Genomic DNA, 16,341 nt, shown 5'->3' with positions numbered 1-16,341 from the left:
CCGCTGAGTTTAGCCGTTTTTAAGTGTAGTAATACCACTTAGCCGTTTTATTGTATTGTCTCGCTTAATTATTATTTTTTAGCTTGTTATTATGAAAAGACGGTGACCGTTTTATAGAATAAAATATTGGTAATAGTTTTAACATAACTTCCAACAGCATAACGTTTAAAGACCTTTAACAGTTTTTAAGAGAGTTACTACTGAAAAAACTGTTTTTAAGTATAGTAGCCAGTAAAGAATCCCAACATTAATTACATTTCTTGAAAAACGTTAGATTACAGTAACTGTTTACTATAGCAGTAGCCGGATATAACTGTGTTTTAAGATGGCATGAGACAAGATTTCGGATATTGATCAATGCAGTTATAGGTCTTTATACGTATTATTGTGTTGTATAGTCAGTTTGCCGTTTTTAAGTATTGAAACATCAAAAAAATAGTCTACTTAACGGTCTACATGGTGACCGTATCTCCAAGACTATTTAAGATAGAAAATTGTGGCATAGATCAGTCGATAGAGAAAAAATTGCTCTTTTGCGCTGTATATAAAAGTCAAAATCACCTAAATGTCACTTAACGGCCTTTTAGTAATAGGACGGCAGCGTAGAGGTCGTGCGGATAAGAGACAATTAGCCTTAATTAAAACAATATCATTCCCAAAGATGGTTGTCAAAGATGATTCCCAAAGTCAGGCGGTCGGTTGTAAAATCATAGCCAAATCTTCAAATTTTTACGGTAATTTTTTCGCCCTCGGGTTTGAAGCCTCACAGTTTCGAGTAAGTATGATGTACGATGTATGATGACACGTGATGATGAAAGAGAAAGGAGAGGACATGTATTATATGCGACCCTGGGTTCCGACGTTTAACGGCTGAGGAAGAAACCGGGAAACCGCTCAGATGAGAGAGAGACGAGTGAGACACTCGGTAGCGCGAACGGATTTTGATGCGGGTTTTATATATTTATAGATAATGTGATTACTGAGGAAGGTTTAAGTGTTTAATTTATTATGGTTTTACCCGAGCGAAGCCGGGACGGGCAGCTAATTTAAATAGACCACAGTACAAAATAAGATACGGCGACAGGTCTGTTGAGTTGAATACGGACCCCATAAGTTAAGTCCTTCTTCTTGATTTCCAGTATTTATGATGATTTTCAACTACTGCAAATACAAATACACTTTTTTAGAAAGTTACCGTTATTCGTTGACGACCTCGGTGGCGCAGTGGTAAAATTCTTGCCACTGAATCGAGAGGTCCCGGGTTCGATCCCGGGTCGGGTCATGATGGAAAATAATCTTTTTCTGATTGGCCCGGGTCTTGGATGTTTATCTATAATGTTATATAATATAGTATCATTGAGTTAGTATCCCATAACACAAGTCTCGAACTTACTTTGGGGCTAGCTCAATCTGTGTGACATTAAAATCACTATCTACAGCTGATTTAATGTGCTACGCCGTAGCAAAATCGTAGCCCTGTGTGTCGTAGTACTGTAGCACCTAGCTACGATACAAGTTACACGCGCTGCAAATTGTCTGTAACGCGATATTTTTGGCCACAAATATAGTACAGTAGACAAAAAACATGACTTAAGACCGAATATGGAAAACTAGGTAATTTATTTATGTAATTATCAACATAATATACTTACATAAGCAGGAGTCCTTCAGAAATCACAAGAAAAGAAAGTTAAAAATAATGTATTTTTTAATATAGTGTATTTAAAAAAAAAAACAATTTTTATGTGTTTCATTTTCTTTCCGTATGCTATCAGGCGCAGCTATCACTAGACGTTCTCTCATCAAAAGTGAGTTGAGTGAATATGCCACGTACATAGATTTTTTTCCGGGCTTTGTTAGTCCGGGATATCTTTCTTGGAAACTTGGAAAATGTGTGCGAAATTTCCAGATTTACTGGTTAGAATTAAGTGTGGAGTAGTAATAAACGAACTAAATTTTGTATAATCTAATCTTCGTCGAGTCAACCATATTACTAATTGCAACAGAAAATAAATTACATTTTAAAAAATGTCATATAATATTAGTTGAAATTGAGATGTTCTTAATAATAACTTTAAGTCATCAATCGTTAGAAGTTAAAATATGATAAAGAACATTGTGTTTGTTACAACAATGAATGTTTTTGTTTAATTCTCTCAAATTCTCGTCACTCACGTCGAACGTCTTTCTTTCACTTAGGTTTAGGTCCACCTCCCAGGCGCGAACCTTTGACCATGTGACATCGCTGCAGTGTGTACGAACCTTTATTTTACCTTTTATACTTAACGTATATTTATAATTCATTCAAAGGCTACGTAAAACAAGGGGCGAGGTCCAGCCCTTTTTAAAAATAGGATCGGCTCCGGGGAAGATCACGAAAATGCGTGAATGGATATTTCTCGTCTAACGTGCTAATTGTTAATAGAAGAAAAATAATGTAGCTATGTACACTGTATCCCACTGGAGATATATTTGGATTAAACCATATTATCCATACTTCAAAACTATCCATATCCATACGAATATTATAAAATGAAACGGTCAAACAACTCTCTATTGATAATTATCAGTCAGTATACTGATACAAGAAAAAACTAAGTTAAAAACTCACATTTAAGCTAGCTTAGTTGTTCTAGATTGTCCTCTCCCGGATAATGCTGCAATTAAAGCACAGTAATTATGCATTTCCTTGCTTTTTATGTTAAGTTAAATAGTTTAAAGTTAGAGCTGCCAGCTACTCCTGCCATTTAAAAATGCTTATTTGTTAAGTGTTTTCAGAGTTTGTTTTTGTTAAACCATTATGTTAAGTTTGTACATTTTTGTTTTAATTTGTGCAATAAAGTTTCATGACTTCTTGGAACGAGGTATTTCTTTTTATAAAGGTCACAACACGGTGACATGTTTCAAGATGCTGGAGAAACTGGTCTTATTAGTTATTTTGCCTCCTATCAGTTTAGTAGTCTCTCAGTTTAATGACTAGAAGATACTTATGATACCTACCTAAACTTTAAAAAAATCACCCAGATACAAGAATTTATTTCAGTTCTTCGACAACATTTTTCCTCTTGTTAATAGATTACTAATAAAGTAAATTACCTCAATATTATATTACCATACTTATCTACTTACGGAAAATATGTTCACAGACATAACCTTCAGTTTAATATAATTAACTTCTCGTATGTTAAATTAACACTAAATTAATAATATTCGCAACATCGGCATTCGGTATGCGAACAACGCGAAATATTCGGTTCTGAGTATACCCGACTAGATAAATATGTGCCGAAGCCCACGAAAGTTTACCTCAAGTCCCGCTCCGTCCGAAAACTGATGTTTTCAGCACCATTATTGTATTAAAGTAGCGGACAAAGCCGCCTACATGTTCAGTTCATACTAGGTAGTTTACGTTCAGTGAGGCATTACATTGTAAAAGCGGTATAGATAGGACAGGGACGTTGGCTGGGGCCGGCCCGGGCTTACCTGTGCACCAGACCCGTAGGCGCGTCACGCTCGCACACTACGCAGGATCACTCACACATCAGCCAGCAGACGTGTGTGTACAGGGGACGGACACACACACGCGTGCACGTTACAATGAAGGCTTCAGCCTCGGCCTAGCACGCACACAGGCGCACGCCGCCCTTGCCGCGGCCAGCTCGGCACTGGCGGGCGAGCTTTCCCGCCGCGAGGTAGCCTCCTCCGAGCCGCATCGCCCGCCCGCGCCAACCACTTGTTGAATCTCACAGACTTTTACCATATTTGAACTCGGTCAAACGCGCGGTCGTTAGTGTCCTTATCCTGATTTTTTTAATTTCTCAACTCTCTCTCTCTCTACAGCTCCTGTGATCCTGTGATGCCTACTCTTCGCTTCCGCTCTGCCTTGTTAATTTCAATCCCGAATACGCTTGATTTAGTCTTCCTGGTGTTATTATTACGGACGACTTTCACATGATGCTGCTAGCTAGCGGTTAACTTGTTGTAACTTTTGAAATATTTAAAAACTGTTGTTATTACTCGTATCTGTGTTACCTGTTAACTGTTGTACTTTACGATATATATTTGTATCCTGTTCTGAATTTTAAATAAATATTTCACGTCGCTGTAAATCGTTGTTCCAAGAGCTCCTGACCTTTGGTAAGTTTATAATATTAAGTCATAGTTCATTGAGTCACCAATCATATTATTTATAAGACCAACGTCGGGAATTTATGAAATGAAAAGAGATTATTACAAAGCAAACAAATGACCGTTAAATATTATCATTGTAAGTTAATATTCCACTTAATTAATGAAAACCATGGTTTTCATTAATTAGTGGAATAGTTACTTAGGAGTAGAGTAACAAATAAATATGAAGACAAGTAGGTACATTTGGCATATGTAATAAATGCGCTTCAAGCGCATATTGAAACAAATTAAACAAGCGTACTGAGCGAAAAAGCGCTAATATTTCGAATATTTCAGAATTATAAATAAGCAAGATTTTCCTCGTTGTCAAACGGATGAAATTTATTATGCTTATTATATATAACACAACGTGAGATTAGGTACTAACACATAGGGTACTAAGGATTTGACTGCTTCGATCAATATTGTGTGTGTAAGTACATAGTATATATAGACGTAACTTTATATTACGTAAATTAATAATGAATGTTTTTCATTTGACTTTTGCGTCTTTGAAATTTATTTTTACCAAACTATTGCAAGTTTTGATTGTTGATGTTTTATTTGATTTTATTACTAAAGTAGTTACGTACAAAATGGTGCAGATAATATCCGAGATATAAATAAGAGGATTTTGTGGAACCATTCTATGGGATCATCAATCACCAATGCTTTTATGCCGCTCTCTAAAGACATTATACTTTTTACCCCCACATTGTAATCTTTATATCAGTAGGTAACATGTGATGGAACAATTCCATATATTTTTTAAACATTTTAGTCTGAAATTAGAATAAGCAATACTTTTAAAATGGAATAAATGTGGTGGTGCAAGTCTTCAGTTACGAAATATTAAATAACATTGGTTTAGAGCCAAACCCTGTTACTCAGTCGCGCTCAGCTGCGATGTTGTAGCACCGTTGTGCTCTGTTGTTTTCTATGGGTTTTGAAGTTAACGTGCGGTGACGTACGTCGACGCTACTACAATTTTTACGTTGTCTATCGACGGACGTCAAAACGATGGAGCGCGACTGAGCAATGGAGCATAGCTCTTAATTAACCTAAATCCTTTAAATGAAATCTCTAATCATATCAGGAGATCAACGCCCTCAGGGTTCATCCATGTATACTTAGTACATAGATTTTTCTCAAAGAGGCGACCTTTGATACATTTTCAAAGTTAGTGAATGTACATAATACTTTTTTATCTTTTATTTTTCTATTCTTTCAATTTCAATAAAAAAAAATCAATTACTTAAATAATTTGAGTATGATATCATTGTAACTTAAACTTTTCGAAATCCAGCTGTTGTTTGTAATTCCACCTATGGTAAACTGTGATTGACCTCGTGTCATTAACTATATAAATTCCAAATTTTATCAAAATCGGCTTAGAGGTATAGTTTTAAAAGATTGGCAGAAAATTTTCGCATTTATAATATTAGTATGGATAAGTTTTAAATAAATATCTAAATTTATAAGATCGGTGATTATTTTGTTAAATAAAAAAACAAAGGAAAAGCTGAGTTTAGTATCTTTCTTTGCATTGTTTCAGCTCAATATAAGTGTGTAGTTCAGGAAATTTATGATAGAAAATCTAACTAAAATCTAAGTTATTAAAACTTATTTGAAATTTTCTCCATATTGGAAAACGTAAAAGTGCATTTCAGTCATATCAGTAATATCAACGCGAAAATAACTTCTAACGTTAGAAGGTAGTAAGTAGGCACTTTATTGACGCTAAAGTGCATAAGTAATACCAGATTGGGTTCAAATATCGGTTTCAAGATTAAACAATATTTTTACTTTCTATAATATTTACGTTTTGATGGCACTTGACACAAGTCAAACCATATCTTCCCAAAAATGAGCTACCGCTTTGGCTTCTTTTGTGGTCATCAGGTCGCCCGACTTACATTTTGAGCGCTCAGAACAAACTAGCAGATGAGACATGGTTTGCGGGGATACACCACAGTCGTATATGTTTTCGGAGATATACTTCACCAGGGGGCTTACCATCATCTCTTAATGCGATTCAGTTCAGGACCTAAACTGATCTGCATCGCAAATTCGTACCATCAAGATGATATAACGATCCATTATAGGTAGTGACCAAAACAATACGCCAATTCGATTTCATTTACTCATTTTGCATATAATTCCGTACCATGATGTGCATTGAGAACGTAAACGGGATCGCTTAGCTGTCAAAATTGGCGATTCAAAAAAAGTTACTATTTCAGGTAGGTTTCCATGATAGAAGTCCCACAGACGTGGCGCTACTGTCGCTGAAAACAACGATGTGGTCTATATGTTATTGATAGTTCCTAATTTTGCCACGGAAACTCTTTCGTGGTACGGTTTCATGTTCCGAACTTTGTGTTTAGATGTTATGACCGACAATTTTTTCTGTCTGCATAATATTGCATTTATTTTAATTTAAATATTTTCTTTTATTGTGTTTTGTATTTACCATAGTCATGTAACAGCAAGATAATAATATACAATTTAATTTTAAGTAACAAAAAAGTGCGTATTGTTTGCCCAAAATGGTAAGAATTTGATATCGGAACGCAATTCTTGAAACGAGATAAAATATATCGACATCGTATAGCGTTATATCTATCTTACATTTGGCTACTGTCACTGAAGTTTACGATTCAGAGACAATTTTTATTTTTTTAATTGATTTCATTCACTCCTTACGATTCAAATACGACTTTGCTAAGATTCGTTGGTACGCCAAATAACGCCAAATAACGCAATTCATTTTAGGTTCCTAAACTGAACTGCTCTACAATTGAATCGTTTTGTAATAGTTGATGGTAGGCCCCCAGGACAGATTATTTGAACTGGCCCACCGAAGTGTGGAGTCTGTTCCGACGTTCGAAGCAACTTACAGATAGGCCAGGGCTGTTATGACCAGGCGGCAGCTCCTCTCGCAGGGTTATGAATTCCTGAAATTTGTTTTTCTGCTATTTCTAATTAGTCTCTTTTTCAAATGAGCGCCGTTTGTATTCTTCACGCCGGTGGTGACTCCACGTATCTCGGGGTCCGCTTAACTTACGATTTTGTAATGCCTGACATCAAACCTATATATACATATATATTCATACATATTGTTCCATTTATTTATGTTTATTGCACATATTTACAAAGGAAATATTAGATTAACTTAATGCTAAGCATTTGTTACCTATTTGCCAGGTGCCTTACCAGGCACTAAAGACATCCATGGCAAGTTAAGAAGTGGACCTATACCATCGCGGCAAAGTGTTTTTTCAACATAGAAATAATTTTGGATATTCCAGTCCTATGAGGATCAAAAGCGAAATTTGCACGTGCAAAGCCGAGGGAAAAACTACTATGGTATAAAAGCGTCGAGATAGTAATATTTAGAATTGAAGTCGTGTTATTACATTACCCTTGGGATGATAAAGAATATTTCATGAGATGACAAAGAAAATTAGCTTAGGAATTATATTATCCTTCTGTAGGATTCTGTTTAGGTATTTAATGAGAATTTGAAATGGAGTTTTCAATATTTGAGTTTTTGAATCTCAAAAACTATATAGAGAAATTACTATATAAGTCATTTATATAGTCCAGTCACTAATAAAATTGGCTAAATAAGCCATATGCCAGCACACCAGCGAGTTCAAAATCGTTTAAGTTGACGCCATGTCCGAAATCGGTCGGACATCACCATCATAGTCTACAGATATTTTCTAGACATTCAAAAGCCCGAATATTTTTTTTAACCATGAGCATTAAATAAAATAATGAAAATTGATATAATATAAGGAGTTACACAGCTGGAGGTCAAATATTATATTTTAATATAACATTATTTATGGCGCGACCCTTTCTCCGCAAAGTTATTGTGTCCTTTGTAATGTTTTAGGTTGACGACGTTATATTGTGGATTTTATGAATAAAAAACAAGAAACCCTGAAGCAATGGCAAGGCTTATCTTTAGTCTCTTTATTGTTTAAACCACTGATTGAAACTGTAAAAATATTTCGATATTATACACGAGCCTCTAGTTGCGTTTACAATCGATACATAGGATATTTTAATTGATTTCATGTTTGAATCTCTCTCCCATCTGAGCGATTTCCCAGTATCTTCTACAGCTACTGAGCGTTGAAGCCCAGGGTGCGCTTTCCTACCCATTCGTCTCCACTTCAAACGGTAGTCGGCATTTGACCATTGCTCTCAGTTTGAATCAACAGATTACATATAATTTATCTTTGAATACCTAGTTATAATTTAAGTTTATTCTGTAGAATGACTTTATCGTAGATATATTCCATATTCAACGTTAGTGTAGGCGTGTAACTCCCGGTCTGGAATAAAATCACTTCATAACTTTCCGAGGATGTGTTAATGTACGAGAAAATATAAACCCTTGACAGCTGGTAGACAACAACAGCATTCTCAAAGACGCCAAGCAGGCGGCCGGTCATAAAATCAGAGCCGAAATATAATTTTTCGTCACGGTCAGTAAATGCGGGAATGAGAGAAGAAATATCTCAACAATAATTTATCTCATGAATAATTTGAAAATACTTGAAATAATTTCCAATATCTCGATAATGTCCGTTAAATTTGAACAACCCAGTTTTAAGTTAATTTATTTTTACCTGACATCAAAAATGGGAGTTATCGTCTGACTTCAAAAGAGAGGTTATCAATTCGACCCGCATTTTATTTGTGCTTGCCTGCGTTTTCAAATAAACACATTTATCTTTCATTCGATTTTGTTTTCTGCATGAAAAAATGCGCTTGAAATCAAAGATAACAGTATCACGTATCTAGCGGGGCAAACAGAACCACAAGTTCCAACACAGGAAAACTGAGCTTAACGGCTAGATTCTTCCGAAAATTCTTTTGGATAAGTATACCTACATTATGCGATGGTCTAAATAGTTTTCTCACTATCTTTGTATCAGCTAAAGGCCATGTCATCTATTGGGTCAATTACATTCTTTCATAAACTGTGACATTCAAGATTTTACCTGTCTCATATTAATTATAATAGTTGAAAGTACAATTTAAGATGTTGCGGAATGAAATAAAGATTTATTGATATGATATATATACATGATACATGATTATATATATGATACTCAGTTCATCTGGCTGAGGAAGAAACCGGGAAAACGTCTAGTTTTCTCTAGCATGAAAAAGGAACCGTCATGTATATATACGAGTACATATGCGTGTTATCGATCCGCTTAATATTTGAGTAGGTAGAATTTCGTAAGAATATTGGAATGTTCGCCATAAAGTGTCATCCACTGGGACATTTACCCTATAAGTGAAGAACTTGCATCTTAAAACATATTAAAATAGAGGAGAACCTTTTCGACGAACTTGCTTACCTATTTTATGAGCACTGAATAGTTTTAAACACAAAGTTTAAAATCTGGAACTTCTTGGAAATTTTCCAAAAACCGAAGCAAAACTGTTTGGCTGTGTAGACAGCTTGTCCAACTTTCCTTTTATGATGGAAACAACTATAGTACTCTGCTTTACCTCAGTTAACAATGTTTGGAACTACATTAAAGGTCCATGAAAGGAGTGACGCTCTAAGCTCATCATAGTGTTTTGACGAGCTTAAAAGTAAAAGTACAAGAACAAAGGCTTTATTTTGTATTAACACAAAATGTCTGAAAAAGCTAACAATGAACAATTTTATAAATAATAATAAACCGTTAATTCGTTTGAGAATAACAGGTAGTAGTAAATACATAAAGTATTGATATTAGTGTGTATTTCATTTCACGTTATGATCACGACCCTCAGCCATGAGGAAATATGACTATGAAGAAGAAGACCCAAAATACGAAAAAATACTGTACAAAAATAGTAATGTTTTTACAGTAAATTAAAACAAAAGTATCCGATACTCTTGTAAATAAACATCGAACTCAGCAAAATCATTATATTTCCAAGTGGCGTCCAAAAGTTGATTAAATTTATTATAATGAATGCCTTCGTCAATACTTGAGCATCATTGTTTAAAGTTTAGTGTTCGTATTACTTATTTTGGGTACGAAAGGTCAGCTAATACCAATCGTTTAATTAAAACAATACTGAAAGGCTTTGTTTTATCCATAGTATTATAAATGCGAAACTCTGTTTGTCCCGTTTTCAACGCTTGTCTGTGTAGCCCAATTTTTCAGATATTTTCCACGAGGTGGCTTGGCATTCTACGTGAAATCTGAAATTTAATTACCTCAGCATATATCGGAACATGGCATCCGCTAAAGAATTTTATTACGTAGGCTCCACGAAATGAAACGTCACATCTGACATGTTTTTAATGTTAATTCACCAATTCTGAAGCCGAGCGTTCCTTGTTTTCTTTTTTGTTTTAAAAGTTTTGTTTCTCAAGTATGTTTATTGTTGATATTTTTTTGGGTTGTGATGTAAATTAAAAAATAAAACGTGATGTTTGAGAAAACAGAACATGTCAAAACGGATGAATACTAGAGTCTACAGTACAAATACACATGATCTTAACATACTTAATCACCATAATTAAATAGTAAGTAGTGTTTTTTCTTCATAATGCACGAACAACCACTTTTTGCATTACAAAACGTTCTTCTTTAAGAGCAGATATTCGCTTTTATAATTATAAAACATATTTATTTTGATTAATGTTTATCAAATAGGTACTACTTTTAAAACGACACGAATGCACTATTTTAGTCAGCATTGAAGTACAATTTTCCTAGAATATCTGTAGACCAGTTTTGTCTGTGAACCAACTTTTTATTTTATTTTCTAGACGCACATACAATGATGAATATCCCCATCGGCCAGAGCGAAAATTCAGTAATTCAATACTGTTTTTACGAAGGCTCGCCGTCAGTGCAACGTCGAATATTTTTGAGCAAATATTTTTTCGACAAAAAACAAATAAACTAGAAAACCACTGCGTACAGTTCATCGAGTTTAATATGGTAGATACTTTGAATTTTTTATTGAACAAATTGATCATTTTTCTTTTCCTCTTTGTTGTTATTATTTAAATACATAAAGAACACTATTCTGGGATTTAAATCCTTTTAAGTGAGAGGATTTCCTGTAAGTAAATGGAGGTATAAATGCGTGTGGAATTGTAATCTTTACATGCATACCTATTCCTTTTATCGCCTTTCATAGTTCAAGAAAACTTGTAGGACAAATCGCAATCTAATTTTAGACAGAACACACTGGCTTATATTACACCCGCAATTTTTCCAGCGTAAAATAGTTACTTCTAACAGTATAGTTATATTAATTGTGATTAATGTGTTTACCCATATCAGATTATTAATATCTAGGACCAATATTTTTGTGTAATAACAATTAAGTCGTCTTTGGTCGTCTTTTAAACATGATTTTCTTAAAAACCTTTAACCTATACCATTAACATTTATATGTCGTATTTACTATATCGTCCTATTTATTAGTTAAAAAATTACACCCTAGAAAACATTATACTGTGTGTTGAATCAGTCGAGTGCTAACAAATATTTACATGAGACAAATAAAAACTGGCCAAAATACAAGTTTTATAATTGTGCCGCTGTATACGAGGAATTTGTAGGATTGTTGTCTAAATAATCCCTATTTAAAAATAGTAAGACTACAGATATAGTTCAAATGTCACAAACAATCGTATTATGAACAAACCTTTAGGTCATACGATTCTATTATTTTACAAGCTTTTATTTAACTTGTAATATAGAAACGGTGGTGGTGTAATGGTTAAGACGCCCGCCTGAGGATCGAAAGGTCCCAGGTTCGAATCCTACTCGTGCCACATGAGTTTGTATACCAATCTGACTCATGTATAGTACTTTTTATCGTCCACCACTTGTTTCCGGTGAAGGAAAACATCGTGAGGAAACCTGCACACTGGTTGATTCTTATTAACTTGTGTGTGTAATGAAGAAGGCAATGGCAAACCACTCACTCCATTAATAATGCCAAGAATGGGTATGTATGTTCGGGGGAAATCTTATAACTCAATTTTAAAGCATTATTATAGGACCTGATGGTGTACCTAAATGTGGCTATCAACGTGGGATTTGACGTGATGTTTATTTGACTTTTTTTTGTCACACATTAAATGCAATAATATCTCTCTGACAACAATAACAGCTTGTGTTAAAAATGATTTGTAAAAAAGTTAATTAAGTATTATTCTAATACAATATTACAATTTCAAATTGAAAAAGATTTATATTGTTCTTGTCCTGAACTCATTAAGGTACCTTATAGACTCTTATAACTATTCTTGATTATAGCTTATTTATCTATAACTCTCGTCAATTTATACGTGGACCTTTCTACTGTCCCATCATGTATTTAGCAGTCCGTGCATGAAAAAAGGTCATTCTAATGGTCCACATTTGGAGGGACACACCCAACACGTTTTATGGACATAAAACACCAAATGGATGTATTATGGCAACTCACATTCCAAAATTCCATTGTAGAAATTGTGATGCAGAGTTTCGCGATATAATTTATAAGTAGTTTTCATAGACCATCACTTGCTTTCGGTGAAGGAAAATATTGTGAGGAAACCTGCACTGGTTGACGGTTTCAGTTCAGTAGTGTGTATGGAATATTACTAGCCACTAGACGCTGTAGGTAGCCGTGAAAGTCATGTCAGATGGCTTTAGGCGATTTGAATAAAATCGGATACAACTGTTAGCAATTAACACACTATAAATGAAGATGATCTCTGCATGTTTTCGTATACGTACGGGACTGGGACGCCCCGAAGTCCAATGTCATCGTAAAAAATAACCTTAAAATTTTGAAGATTAGGTTAGGTTTCCAAACTTATCCGTCAAACGGTTGGCAATCAATTGCTTTATCCTTGAGATTAGCATAACACTTTCACTTAGTTACGTTCAGTTTATTTTCTAGACGGCAAGATAAAAAATAATAATGTAGGCAGACGGTGTATAGTTAAACGTTTTAAATATTTCACTCGTTTTATGAACCTCCTTTTGAAGTTATTTCCCCGTTCATATTTAATTTAAGCCACTGTACTACCTGTCTTTATAAACAGCAGTTTATTGTACAGCAATGTTACTCAGTAATTCAGTTTCGTACATAACAAATAGTTATTAAAAAATATCATGGAATTACAAAGTAAAGCACTCTAGTGCAAACTTCATAATGTTTCTAATTTGATCATTAAAAAAGTTTATAAACCACCTAATGAACTACAACAACATAACAAACTATTCACTGGATAATCCAAACAATCACTTCGAATGGATTAATTACTGTATATCCCTTTAATAATTAAAATAACGAACACATTACGAAAATATATTTATCTTTTTGTATCAAGGGGTTTAAAACGTTTACCGAACCATACCGCAGCCGCAAGTTTTAATTAATTTCATTTGAAATCCAAACCGAAATAGACAAAATATCATTTATTATTTACTAATTAAATTATACAGTCAAGTTTTACCCCCTTAGGAACGCTATCTTCCCTGACAAGGGTTTAGGGTGGAATTAGTGTAAACCACACAGCGATGTGTGCTGCCCGAGCGATCGGATAAACTTGTCGACAGATTTAATAGGTTATCAACTCTATTTGACATGGAGGTACAAGGTAACTAACAAAGGATAATACTGTTAATGTGGTTCAATCGTATCCTATTCCATTGTTAATTGAAACGTTACACAAAACTGAAAATCTCACTTTTGGTTGCCAATTAAACTTTTTGACAAAAATATAGATTGTGTGATTAAAATTGAAGTTAAGGGTTCGTTTTACCACTTTCTGATAAAATAAGATATTGAAATCTGATAGACAACTAACTTGCTAAATATGATGTATTTGATGTTATTGGTCAGCCGTATCGAATACTTGTGAAACAATTTTTTTATCGTTAGCAAGCGGTAAAGAGGTTAGGTCCTAACATGTTTATTTTTAAGACAAATTAAAAAAGCCTCGACTTTTAATATTCATGTCGCTACAACTTTTAAACGACTGAACCGATTTTCATGAAACATGGCTAAGAACACTCGGGGTAAAATTATCTATGACACAAAAAAAAACTAAACGAAAATTGGTTCATCCGTTTGGGAGCTACGATGCCACAGACAGATACACAAATATGCAGACAGACACGTTATACTTATAACACCTCTCTTTTTGCGTCGCAGGTTAAAAATAATATTTAAGACGGAGTCGCTGTGCTTAATGCATGTGTTTTATTTAGTTTTACATTGCAAAAAAAAAAATTAAGATGGAGAATTAAAAATGTTTGAGTACGTTTGACCTCAATTTAGCCTGATGGGAAGCAAATATGAGGTCTAGGGCATTACACGCGAGCTCAAAAAAGTGCCTATTCAGTTCACTCTTGCTTTGAAAATCCCTAAATTGTAGGATTCGGGAAAATTCGTCGCGGGTAGGTATTTTCAGCTAAGTTCATTTTATTTTTTTTATCTTGTATAAACGCATGTTAAAAATAATGAAATATATGCGAGTGAAACAATTTGGTTAATAATGCAAATACCAAATTAAATTTATTTTGAAAGTTTTAGATTAAAAAGTCGAAAATCTTTAGATCGACCTTTATAATTGATATTATAACTCTATCAAATAAACATTCTTAAGTCCTATTTTATATTAAATTCTCAAACTTCGAAGTACCTCATCGATTAGTAATAAAACATCGAACTAACTTCGACAAGGGAGAGGTCATGTGTATAGACTAAGTATATTTTATGAAGGTCAGACATTGAATAAATAAAACGCAGATATGGAAAAGAAATAATTTTAGCCAAGTCATAGTTATAGGTTTTTGATTCGGAGAAGTTTATATAAATCTGAGTAGAAATATTTAAAAAGTAAGAATTATTTTAAAAGTAGGTATATGACAACAATATTTTGGGGTCAGAAGCCCAGTGTCGAAAACAGAACGAAAAGAAAAGCTAACATGCTTATGTAGCTGTATATAGTATGTAGCTTTGCGTTGGTAATTTCAAGTTAGATTGGTATTACACTTTAAATTGAAATCTTCAGAGTACCATGTATACTGTCACATTAAAATGTAATGAATCGTGTTGGAGGCCCGATTGCGCCATTTAATATTTAACTTTGACAGACATACAAAGTTTCTTTGTCATTTAGCTTTGTGAGTGATAAGGTGAATTAAAATTTAATTAGAAAAAGTAGGCTTCAGTTCAATCGAAGTAAGTGAAATCACAAATATTTGCGTTGGAACCGTTGTTCAGGGAATTTGATTGATGAAATAACAGGTATTGTTCGGAAGCAAGCAAAGTTTCGGACTTTATTAAGTTTTCGTTGACTTTATATATAGGTACGGAGCTACCAGGAAATGTCAAGAAATTTTCAACTTAGTCGTAAATATATTTTATATTATTCCGTTTTATGATTTCGAGTTGGATTTTTTTGACAAACATTTATCTTATCTTACTATGGTTATATAATATAACTATATTATTAGTCTTTTAATTTTTTATTAGAATCAATTATTTAAGTAATTTCTCATTTTCTAAATACTTTGACATTGATTTACTTTTACAACATTTTAGCTAGAATTAGAGATGACATCTACAGGTTCAAATGTCACATTAATGTCTAATTGTCAGCTTTATGTGTCAAATAAACAGTGATCATTATTACCCTAACGTGACATCAAATTTTAATTTGCGTTGGTGCAACTGTAAAATTAACTTGCTTCGTAAACTTAGTCGAAGATAAAATTTTTAACCGATTTTTAAAATAATATTTTTTCTAATAAATTTGAAAAGAATATTTGTTTGTTTTAATGGGACTTCCAAGTTGATCCTATAGTCACTTTGCCAAGATTTAATATTGGGATCATGAAGAAATCTAGGGAACTCTTCGAATTTTATAGGTAGGTAGGTACGCTCGCATCGATTTAATATATAATTATAGTACTCATGAATGGTACCATGACCTATTGTTCCTGTATTGTTCTGTCATTAAATTAGTGTTTGTATAATAAGATATACTTATAAATACAATTGAACACAACAACAACAAAAGCCCCCTGTAGATGGTCCGTTTTTTTAAACATATTTAATTTTTTCATTAATTAATTTTTTAATACATATTTATGTATGGGCAAATCACTAAAGTAAGTT

At 33.7% G+C, this 16,341-nt stretch overlaps 1 protein-coding gene across 3 annotated transcripts in view; it reads left to right on the top strand.

Moving 5' to 3' along the window:
• Window positions 1–16,341, top strand: part of rsh (radish) — a 200,271-nt gene that overhangs the window by 28,398 nt on the left and 155,532 nt on the right. For 2 of the 3 annotated variants that reach the window (XM_053753024.2, XM_053753023.2), the window contains exon 3: window positions 3,841–4,137. The gene's annotated coding sequence lies outside the window, so the exon portion shown is untranslated. Of the gene's footprint in view, window positions 1–3,679; window positions 4,138–16,341 lie in introns of those variants that run through there. The other variant, XM_053753025.2, reaches the window with a different exon arrangement.

This window comes from Plodia interpunctella, chromosome 12, assembly GCF_027563975.2.
Source record: "Plodia interpunctella isolate USDA-ARS_2022_Savannah chromosome 12, ilPloInte3.2, whole genome shotgun sequence".
Taxonomy (NCBI): Eukaryota; Metazoa; Arthropoda; class Insecta; order Lepidoptera; family Pyralidae; genus Plodia; species Plodia interpunctella.
The sequence above is the reverse complement of the archived record's forward strand: the minus strand, read 5'-3'. Positions and strand labels throughout refer to the sequence as shown.